The 12210-nt window shown below is 42.9% G+C and overlaps 1 protein-coding gene across 1 annotated transcript in view; it reads left to right on the top strand.

The window, feature by feature from the left end:
- The first annotated feature begins 2609 nt into the window (after positions 1 to 2609).
- The window catches only part of abhd17b (abhydrolase domain containing 17B, depalmitoylase), a 54045-nt gene continuing 44444 nt past the window's right edge, over positions 2610 to 12210 (top strand). The window contains exon 1 of the mRNA XM_061897846.1: positions 2610 to 2904. The gene's annotated coding sequence lies outside the window, so the exon portion shown is untranslated. The remainder of the gene's footprint in view (positions 2905 to 12210) is intronic.

The following is a 12210-nucleotide window of genomic DNA, read 5'->3' as shown; positions in this document are numbered from 1 at the left end:
TAGTAACTTGTTGCTCATCAGATTGGGTGATTGGTGTTAATGGCACTGGAGAAATCAAAGAACATGATCCTCACAGTGCCCCTCCCACCATCCAGGTTAGAGTGAGCATGATGCATCAGGTATATAACAGCATCATCCACTCCTACATGTGGCTGATACGCAAAATGTAGAGGGTCCAGGGAAGGAGCCGCCAAGGGTCTGAGCTGATCAAGCACAAGTCCCTCGAGGACCTTCTTGACATGAGACGTCAAGACAACCAGTCTGAAGTCATTTAAGCCCGATGGGATGGGCTTCTTGGGTACCGACACTATGCAGGATGTTTTCCATATCGCTGGTATCCTTTTTAACTTCAGACTCAGGTTGAAAATAAAGTGCAGGTTCTCAGTCAGCTGAACAGCACAAGTCTTCAGGACCCAGGGGTTGACTTGGTCAGGGCCTGCTGACTTGGCTGGGTTGACTCTCTCTCCAACTGTCGTCTCACATGGCCAGGTGTCAGACACACCGGGCTGGCATTCTCAGTGGGGGTGGAAATGAAGGGATGAGAAACAGCAGAGGCAGGCAACAGTGAAGGAGTTTGTGGATTGATGGTCAGCAAAGGTGTGAGGACAGGAGTAGTGGGGGTAGGGCCAGTAAGGGGTGTATTGCTAAATCTATTGAAAAACAAGTTCAGCTCGTTGGCTCTGTCTACACCCCCGTCCAGCAATTTGGTTCTGTTATTGAACCCTGTGATGGTTTTAATGTCCTTCCAAAACATCCCGAATGTTATTCTGTTGGAGGTTTTTGCAGGGCAGTAGCGCTGTATGCATCTTTTGAATTAGCATACAGTAGGTCCAGAGATGTATTGTCCCGTGTTGCACAGTACACATATTGCTGGGAAGTGGGTAACATTGAGTCCAAAGAAGCATGATTTAAGTCACCCAAAATAAGAACGAGGGCATCGGGGTGTTTGGTCTGTTACCTAGCAACAGCGGGGTGTTTGGTCTGTTGCCTAGCCACAGCGGCATGAATGGTGTCGCAAGCAGGGGCCTCATCTCCAGAAGGAGGGATGTACACTGCGATGAAGATTACAGAAGTAAACGCCCTTGGCAAGTAATTTGGTCGAATTCCAACAGCCCCCAACCGCCCCCCGGCCCCCACCTCCCGAAATCGGAGGTCTCAATGTTGGCAAGTATGTATGTGGGTGTTACCATTTAGTGGTCAATTGTACGGAATATGTACTGTACTGCGCAATCTACTTGATTGATACTTTTATTAGTAGATTGCGCAGTTCAGTACATATTCCGTACAATTGACCACTAAATGGTAACACCCAAATACATACTTGCCAACCTTGAGACCTCCGATTTCGGGAGGTGGGGGGCGGGGGGCGGGGTGTGGTTGGGGGCTGTTGGAATTCGACCAAATTATTTGCACGGGACTGTTTGATTCTCAACAACAAAAGAACCAACGTATTTATTGGTCCGTACATAAATGTGCACACCCTTGTGAATGCTTCTTTGATTGATTGATTGATACTTTTATGAGTAGATTGCACAGTTCAGTACATATTCCATACAATTGACCACTAAATGGTAACACCCGAATAAGTTTTTCAACTTGTTTAAGTCGGGGTCCACGTTAATCAATTCATGGTACAAATATATACTATCAACATAATACAGTCATCACACAAGTTAATCATCATAGTATGTACATTGAATTATTTACATTATTTACAATCCGGGGGGTGGGATGAGGAGCTTTGGTTGATATCAGAACTTCAGTCATCAACAATTGCATCCTACTAAATAGGTCTTATTTAGTAGGAAATGTACAGCCAGCAGAGAACATAGTGAGTTCAGATAGCATAAGAACAAGTATATACATTAGAAGTACATTAGGTTATTTATAATCCGGGGATATGGGATGTGAATGGAGGAGGGTATTAGTAAAGTGTTGAAGTTGCCTGGAGGTGTTGTTTTAGAGCGGTTTTGAAGGAATATAGAGATGCACTTACTTTTACACCTGTTGGGAGTGCATTCCACATTGATGTGGCATAGAAAGAGAATGAGTTAAGACCTTTGTTGGATCGGAATCTGGGTTTAACGTGGTTTGTGGAGCTCCCCCTGGTGTTGTGGTTATGGTGGTCATTAACGTTAAGGAAGTAGTTTGACATGTACTTCGGTATCAGGGAGGTGTAGCGGATTTTATAGACTAGGCTCAGTGCAAGTTATTTTACTCTGTCCTCCACCCTGAGCCAGCCCACTTTGGAGAAGTGGGTTGGATTGAGGTGTGATCTGGGGTGGAGGTCTAAAAGTAACCGGACTAGCTTATTCTGGGATGTTTGGAGTCGAGATTAATACAAATTTCAATCAATCAATTAGGTTCAGGTAACGTCAATGTCCTCTGTGCCCTGCGATGAGATGGAGACTTGTCCAGGGTGTACGCCGCCTTCCGCCCGATTGTAGCTGGGATAAGCACCAGCGCCCCCCCGTGATCCCAAAGGGAATGAGCCGTAGAAAATGGATGGATGGATGGAACGTCCTTCTGTTCAGTCTCCCTCTTTTCCCGGCAATTCTGGAACGCCTTACTTCCTATTAACAGCGTCACTTCCATATCTCTGTCAGGAAGTCCCGCCCCCAGCCAGAGTCATTGGCCCACACCCCGGTAGCCACTAGCCAGCCGAGACATCATGTAGTTGAGGCAACGGAGCGGAGGAAGGAAGGAAAGAAAAAGCAGCAAAGCCTCAGTTTCGCCTCGAAGTGGAGGACGGATCCTCCCGGTGAGCTCACCCGCCACACGACGGGACGCAAGGCGAATAACAACCAGCAGATTAACCGTCTCGTTTAGTCGTCAAGAACATCAATTTCCTGGCCGGGTGAGACGACCACAACACGGGGTCGCCTCCAGACAAGCAGCGTCCAGGTAATAATAATTGTCACTAAATCGACGTCTTCTTCGGTTTCGCTTGCAAACATTCCCGAACATATTTTCGCTAATTACCGCCTCTCGCTTCTCTGTAAACACGCACTCGTCACTGAGGAAAGCTCAACTAACCAGTTTATATTAGTGGAACCTTGCACGACACACTGCTAGCTTTACCCACCATTTTATAGTCCAGCAATGCACCAATATGGCCCTGAGAATGGATTATGTTGTATTTTGTTGTTGTTGTTTTTTTTTTAAACCTGGAAAACTAATAACATGCATCAGTGTATTTATTTAGCGCCATTGTTTTTTTGTTTTTTTTTTAATTTATTTAAAAAAAATTGTATTTATACATTTCAACAGTAAGTCAAAGAACAAAATAAATCATTATGAAAACAGTACAAAACAGCGCCAGGGGATTGTAAATTCAAAATAACAAAAAAATAGAATACAAAAAATTATATAAATCAATCATCAATCAATCAATGTTTACTTATATAGCCCTAAATCACTAGTGTCTCAAAGGGCTGCACAAACCACTACGACATCCTCGGTAGGCCCACATAAGGGCAAGGAAAACTCACACCCAGTGGGACGTCGGTGACAATGATGACTATGAGAACCTTGGAGAGGAGGAAAGCAATGGATATCGAGCGGGTCTAACATGATACTGTGAAAGTTCAATCCATAATGGATCCAACACAGTCGCAAGAGTCCAGTCCAAAGCGGATCCAACACAGCAGCGAGAGTCCCGTTCACAGCGGAGCCAGCAGGAAAACATCCCAAGCGGAGGCGGATCAGCAGCGCAGAGATGTCCCCAGCCGATACACAGGCGAGCAGTACATGGCCACCGGATCGGACCGGACCCCCTCCACAAGGGAGAGTGGGACATAGGAGAAAAAGAAAAGAAACTGCAGATCAACTGATCTAAAAAGGGAGTCTATTTAAAGGCTAGAGTATACAAATGAGTTTTAAGGTGAGACTTAAATGCTTCTACTGAGGTGGCATCTCGAACTTTTACCGGGAGGGCATTCCAGAGTACTGGAGCCCGAAATGAAAACGCTCTATAGCCCACAGACTTTTTTTGGGCTTTGGGAATCACTAATAATCTCATCCACCGTAATAAAAACGATCCTAAATTTTTGTTTAGTACGGTAGCATCACTAACCCAACAAGGGACTCCTTCCAGTAGCTCCACCCACTCAGCTGATGACTTTATGCAATTCTTTAGTAAGAAAATTGAAGTCATTAGAAAGGAGATTAAAGACAATGCGTCCCAGCTACAACGGGGTTCTATTAACACTGACACGATTGTATATACGGCGGATACTGCCCTCCAAAATAGTTTCTCTCGTTTTGAGGAAATAACATTAGAGGAATTGTTACAACGTGTAAATGGAATAAAACAAACAACATGTTTACTTGACCCTCTTCCTGGGAAACTGATCAAGGAGCTCTTTGTATTATTAGGTCCATCAGTGCTAAATATTATAAACTTATCACTTTCCTCGGGCACTGTTCCCCTAGCATTCAAAAAAGCGGTTATTCATCCTCTTCTTAAAAGACCTAACCTCGATCCTGACCTCATGGTAAACTACCGACCGGTGTCTCACCTTCCCTTTATTTCAAAAATCCTCGAAAAAATGGTTGCGGAGCAGTTAAATGAACACTTAGCGTCTAACAATCTATGTGAAACCTTTCAATCCGGTTTCAGGGCAAATCACTCGACGGAGACAGCCCTCGCAAAAATGACTAATGATCTATTGCTAACGATGGATTCTGATGCGTCATCTATGTTGCTGCTCCTCGATCTTAGCGCTGCTTTCGATACCGTCGATCATAATATTTTATTAGAACGTATCAAAACACGAATTGGTATGTCAGACTTAGCCCTGTCTTGGTTTAACTCTTATCTTACTGATAGGATGCAGTGTGTCTCCCATAACAATGTGACCTCGGACTACGTTAAGGTAACGTGTGGAGTTCCCCAGGGTTCGGTCCTTGGCCCTGCACTCTTCAGCATCTACATGCTGCCGCTAGGTGACATCATACGCAAATACGGTGTTAGCTTTCATTGTTATGCTGATGACACCCAACTCTACATGCCCCTAAAGCTGACCAACACGCCGGATTGTAGTCAGCTGGAGGCGTGTCTTAATGAAATTAAACAATGGATGTCCGCTAACTTTTTGCAACTCAACGCCAAAAAAACGGAAATGCTGATTATCGGTCCTGCTAGACACCGAACTCTATTTAATAATACAACTCTAACATTTGACAACCAAACAATTAAACAAGGCGACACGGTAAAGAATCTGGGTATTATCTTCGACCCAACTCTCTCCTTTGAGGCACACATTAAAAGCGTTACTAAAACGGCCTTCTTTCATCTCCGTAATATCGCTAAAATTCGCTCCATTCTGTCCACTAAAGACGCTGAGATCATTATCCATGCGTTTGTTACGTCTCGCCTCGACTACTGTAACGTATTATTTTCGGGTCTCCCCATGTCTAGCATTAAAAGATTACAGTTGGTACAAAATGCGGCTGCTAGACTTTTGACAAGAACAAGAAAGTTTGATCACATTACGCCTGTACTGGCTCACCTGCACTGGCTTCCTGTGCACTTAAGATGTGACTTTAAGGTTTTACTACTTACGTATAAAATACTACACGGTCTAGCTCCATCCTATCTTGCCGATTGTATTGTACCATATGTCCCGGCAAGAAATCTGCGTTCAAAGGACTCCGGCTTGTTAGTGATTCCCAAAGCCCAAAAAAAGTCTGCGGGCTATAGAGCGTTTTCCGTTCGGGCTCCAGTACTCTGGAATGCCCTTCCGGTAACAGTTCGAGATGCCACCTCAGTAGAAGCATTTAAGTCTCACCTTAAAACTCATTTGTATACTGTAGCCTTTAAATAGACTCCCTTTTTAGACCAGTTGATCTGCTGTTTCTTTTCTTTTTCTTCTATGTCCCACTCTCCCCTGTGGAGGGGGTCCGGTCCGATCCGGTGGCCATGTACTGCTTGCCTGTGTATCGGCTGGGGACATCTCTGCGCTGCTGATCCGCCTCGACATCTCTGCGCTGCTGAGCCGCCTCCGCTTGGGATGGTTTCCTGCTGGCTCCGCTGTGAACGGGACTCTCGCTGCTGAGTTGGACCCGCTTTGGACTGGACTCTCGCGACTGTGTTGGATCCATTGTGGATTGAACTTTCACAGTATCATGTTAGACCCGCTCGACATCCATTGCTTTCCTCCTCTCTAAGGTTCTCATAATCATTATTGTCACAGACGTCCCACTGGATCATTATTGTCACCGATGTCCCACTGGGTGTGAGTTTTCCTTGCCCTTATGTGGGCCTACCGAGGATGTCGGGGTGGTTTGTGCAGCCCTTTGAGACACTAGTGATTTAGGGCTATATAAGTAAACATTGATTGATTGATTGATTGATAATAAGCCGGAGTCCTTTGAACGCAGATTTCTTGCCGGGACATATGGTACAATACAATCGGCAAGATAGGATGGAGCTAGACCGTGTAGTATTTTATACGTAAGTAGTAAAACCTCAAAGTCACATCTTAAGTGCACAGGAGGCCAGTGCAGGTGAGCCAGTACAGGCGTAATGTGATCAAACTTTCTTGTTCTTGTCTTAAGTCTAGCAGCCGCATTTTGTACCAACTGTAATCTTTTAATGCTAGACATGGGGAGACCCGAAAATAATACGTTACAGTAATCGAGACGAGACGTAACAAACGCATGAATAATGATCTCAGCGTCTTTAGTGGACAGAATGGAGCGAATTTTAGCGATATTACGGAGATGAAAGAAGGCCGTTTTAGTAACGCTTTTAATGTGTGACTCAAAGGAGAGAGTTGGGTCAAAGATAACACCCAGATTCTTTACCGTGTCGCCTTGTTTAATTGTTTGGTTGTCAAATGTTACAGTTGTATCATTAAATAGAGGTCGGTGTCTAGCAGGACCGATAATCAGCATTTCCGTTTTAATAAATAAAATAAATAAAGGCCTACAGAAATGAGATTTTCTTATCCAAACGGGGATAGCAGGTCCATTATATGTGTCATACTTGATCATTTCCCGATATTACCAAATTTTTGCTGACAGGATTTAGTAGAGAACATCCGCGATAAAGTTTGCAACTGTCGGTGCTAAGAGAAAAGCCCTGCCTCTACCGGAAGTCGCAGACGATGACATCACTCGTATGAGGGCTCCTCACATCTTCACATTGTTTATAATGGGAACCTCCAACAAAAAGAGCTCTTCGGACCGAGAAAACGACAATTTCGAGGATGAATGATACGTGGCTGAGGATAATGATAGCCAAGAACTAGAAAAGAAAAAAAAAGTTTAAAAAAAAAGGCGATTGCATTGTGAGCAAATCAGATGTTTTTAGACACATTTACTAGGATAATTCTGGGAAATCCCTTATCTTTCTATTGTGTTGCTAGTGTTTTAGTGAGATTATATAGTGCCTGATAGTCGGAGGAGTGTGTCCGCGGGTGTCTTGAGGTCAGTCTCTGAGGGAATTAGTCACGTCAGCAGCAGCATGACAGAAGTTCCGCTGATCTCCGGTAAAAGGTTACTTTTTACCTCAATTTTCTCACCGAAACTTGCCGGTTGACAAGTGGTAGGGATCAATGTTCGGTTGACCTCTCTGATCCATAGTAAAGCTTTATCTCCAGGAATTTTAATCAAGGAAACACCGTGTGTTTGTGTGGCTAAAAGCTTAAGCTTCTCACCTCCCTCTTTCTACTTTGACTTCTCCATTATTAATTGAACAAATTGCAAAAGATTCAGCAACACAGATGTCCAAAATACTGTGTAATTGCGCGATGAGAAGAGACGACTTTTAGCTGCTAGTGGTGCTGCGCTAATATGTCCCCTCCAACTCGAGACGTCATGCGCATGCGCCATCATACGCGTCATCATTCCACGACGTTTTCAACAAGAAACTCCGTGGGAAATTTAAAATTGTAATTTATTTAACTAAACCGGCCGTATTGGCATGTGTTGTAATGTTAATATTTCATCATTGATATATAAACTATCAGACTGCGTGGTCGGTAGTAGTGGGTTTCAGTAGGCCTTTAAACTCAAAAACAGATATGTTCTGTACCAGATTATAGCTAATTTCCATCTGCAGTCCCTGGCTACCTAAAAATAAAGGGATACAAAAATAATGCAATAAGATTATGACAATAAAATCATACCACAGTAAGTAATCAAATTAAGAAAAATCATAAAATGCCCTTTCACTGACACATGCTTATAATATAATACCACCACATCTCATTTACATCATTCCACAAAGACAATAAACACTCTTGTTCACATCTGTCATCATTCCTAAAAAACATGGTTTTAACACACACCTCACAATTTACAACAAAAGTGTTGTCTTGGATAAATATAATACACATTAAGTTGATCTGTCAAACATAGTGCCCACCTTAGTGACCGTGTGAGCAACTTTGATTGCTCCAAAGCCACTTTTTAACTTCAATTGTGAATGAAGAGTAATCTGTTAGACTTTTCAAGTTTGTTGTGAGGTGGTTCCATTCCCTAATGGCTTAATATGAAAAGGCGGATTGTGCAAAAGATGTTTTACATCTGGATACGCTACACTGCCACATTAAAATATTATTGTTCAGACTGCATTAATATATGCAAATTTTAAAACTTTCATGCAGGGAGGGAAATCACAACTAAGTCAATTTACCAAAACTGTACTTATCAAACACTTATCAGGCAGTGGCACAAACATTCATGTCATTTCAAAACAGAAAGTGCAAGATGGTCAGAGACATTTTAAAAGAAGCGATTGGTGTACTTTTCTGCATGATGTCACGAAGGCCCTGTTTACACTAAGGTTCCATCCATCCATTTGCTACCGCGTGTCCCTTTTGGGGTCGCGGGGGGTCGCTGGAGCCTATCTCAGTAACATGAGATAGGCTCATGTTACTATTATCAGTAACATGTTGTAAAAAACACTGTAAATTGTACAGTACAATTCAATATAATGAGCTGCCAGGTTTTTACTGTAAAAAACATCCATCTATTTTCTACCGCTGGAGCCTATCTCGGCTGCAATCTGGCGGTAGGCGGTGTACACCCTGGACAAGTCGCCACCTCATCGCAGGTCCAACACAGATAGACAGACAACGTTCACACTCACATTCACACACTATGCCCAATTTAGTGTAGCCAATCAACCTATCCAGGATAAATCACACCTAACCTAATCCGTGTCCACACACAACGATGCTGCCCATTAAGACCCCTGCCCCCTTCCGTCCACCGGTGCAATACAACCCTGTACGCATGCGTGAAAAAAAAAGAAATTAAAAAAATAAGCGTCTATCAGCTTTCCAGTAGATGACTTTACTTCACTGTGAAGTTATTTAAAAGAGCTATATTGTAAATAGTTTGCTGTGCCTTTTACATGTTTTGGCTGTGTTTTGTGTGGAAGTTTGTTGTGGTATTTCAATGAACTAAAATCCAGCGCCCTACGGGGCACTATTGTAGTAAATCACATCTGAGACATCCTAAATTGATCAAATCTTTAATCGACATGAGAAAGTACACAATGCGATAAAATACATTTTATAACAATTACTTGAGCCAGAGAATACCCAAAGTATTGTTGTGGCGTCAGGGGGATAAGATGGGTCACCCCAAAAAAAAACAGGGAGTGGATCATCTTCTAGCACAGGGGTAGGGAACCTATGGCTCGTGAGCCAGATGTGGCTCTTTTGATGACTGCATCTGGTTCTCGGATAAATCTGAGCTGTCATTGCTTGACACGATAAGTAATGAATAATTCCACTTGTAATCACTGTGTTAAAAATAACGTTCAAAATATAAAACCTTCTCATGCATTTTTAATCCATCCATCCGTTTTCTACCGCACCTGTTCAAGAAGTCGCGCTAATGGTAAGAAGTTATTTATTTATTATTGGTTAGTGTGGGGTTTGCCCTCCTGGGGGTTCTTCAGACCACCAAGCACCGACATGAGAGCCTGTTTCAGGGTTACAATATTGTTTTATTTTTCAATAAATCCCTCAGTTGCTTTCCAGCGATTCTCTTTTTCTCTTTCGTTCTCGCTCGCGCTCTGGCTCCAGGCCCAACCCCGTCTGTCCTCCTGGCTGCTGCTTATAACAGAGCGACAGGTGATTAGATAAAAAGGGCCAGGTAGGCTATCTACGCACCTGTCGCTGATTACGAGGCCGATCCTGGCAACACCCCGCATCGCTGCAGGCCTGCAGGCCACGCCCCTTCTACAGTTAACTTCAGAATAACAATGGTATAACAAAGAATAAGACACATATTATACTCTAGAAATGTTGGTCTTACTTAAAAATGCACGCGCTTAGTTGTGTTCAGTGTTAAAAAAATATGGTATGGCTCTGACGTAAATATATTTTAAAATATTTGGCTTCTTGGCTCTCTCAGCCAAAAAGGTTCCCGACCCCTGTTCTAGCAGTTGTTTGGGACACGGGGGGGATGGTTCCATCTTTCAGCTCGGCGCTAATTGCGGAGTTAGCGAAGATGCGGGCATCATGCACACTGCCTGGCCATTTCACAGTCACATCCATAAAGCAATATTTGTAGTCACACACTGCCTGTCACCATCACATCTACGGGAGGAAGGGACAAAGTTTTTTGGTAAATAGACTCACAGCTGACCCAGACATTAGAAAGTTCTCTTGCCGTCTGAGAAGTGTTGTATCTGAAATAGCTGCAATTGTCTGTTGCCTTCTCTTAAGGTATTGATTTGCGATTTCCAAAAGCGCCTGTACATGTAGCAGAAGGAGAAACATGGGCATGCTTGGATGACTCGCCTCCATCTTTATTATGAATCTGCCTGTGGCACGTTCTGACGCCTTTTCTTGTGTGGAGTGGAGGCTTTCTGGCGTCATTTCCTCTCCGAACTCACTTTGTAAACAATCAATGAGTCCATACAAAGCTAACTGCTGGAGATTCAAGAATTAAACGAATAATTCAGTCGTGTAAAACTAATTTACATCTCCTGACCTGAATATTACAAAGTATTAGTTGTATTGTTATTATAAGCGCTAACACAGACAAACTATTTTGAGTCGTGCCGGGATCACAGAGAACTAACTAGCTTATGCTGCTAAATTCACATATCAAGCTTTTGCATCGCCTCTGAATTGGTGAAAGTTGATTCTAGATTATAAATAATGCCGCTCACCTGAACAGTACTAGGATGTGTCCGTAAACTGAGAAGTTGGTCAACTTTAACATTCAACTTATACCCGCAGATGGCGAGAAAGACACAATAAGATGCTCGTTTGTGGAAGTCTTTTAAAACTCTTGAGTGGATTATTTGTAATAATTTTAATGGGAATACGGTGGGGCAAAAAAGTATTTAGTCAGCCACCGATTGTGCAAGTTCTCCGACTTAAAATGATGACAGAGGTCTGTAATTTTCATCATAGGTACACTTCAACTGTGAGAGACAGAATGTGAAAAAAAATCCAGGAATTCACATTGTAGGAATTTTAAAGAATTTGTAAATTATGGTGGAAAATAAGTATTTGGTCAACCATTCAAAGCTCTCACTGATGGAAGGAGGTTTTGGTTCAAAATCTCACGATACATGGCCCCATTCATTCTTTCCTTAACACGGATCAATGGTCCTGTCCCCTTAGCAGAAAAACAGCCCCAAAGCATGATGTTTCCACCCCCATGCTTCACAGTAGGTGTGGTGTTCTTGGGATGCAACTCAGTATTCTTCTTCCTCCAAACACGACGAGTTGAGTTTATACCAAAAAGTTCTATTTTGGTTTAATCTGACCACATTACATTCTCCCAATCCCCTGCTGTAACATTCATGTATCCATTTTGGTATAAACTCAACTCGTCGTGTTTGGAGGAAGAAGAATACTGCGTTGCATCCGAAGAACACCATAATTACTGTGAAGCATGGGGGTGGAAACATCATGCTTTGGGGCTGTTTTTCTGCTAAGGGGACAGGACGATTGATCCGTGTTGAGGAAAGAATGAATGGGGCCATGTATCGTGAGATTTTGACCCAAAACCTCCTTCCATCAGTGAGAGCCTTGAATGGTTGACCAAATACTTATTTTCCACCATAATTTACAAATAAATTCTTTAAAATTCCTACAATGTGATTTCCTGGATTTGTTTTTCACATTCGGTCTCTCACAGTTGAAGTGTACCTATGATGAAAATTACAGACCTCTGTCATCATTTTAAGTGGGAGAACTTGCACAATCGGTGGCTGACTAAATACTTTTT

Source organism: Nerophis ophidion, linkage group LG01, assembly GCF_033978795.1.
Source record: "Nerophis ophidion isolate RoL-2023_Sa linkage group LG01, RoL_Noph_v1.0, whole genome shotgun sequence".
Taxonomy (NCBI): domain Eukaryota; kingdom Metazoa; phylum Chordata; class Actinopteri; order Syngnathiformes; family Syngnathidae; genus Nerophis; species Nerophis ophidion.
Note: the sequence above shows the minus strand (reverse complement) of the source record. Positions and strands in the feature narration are given on the sequence as shown.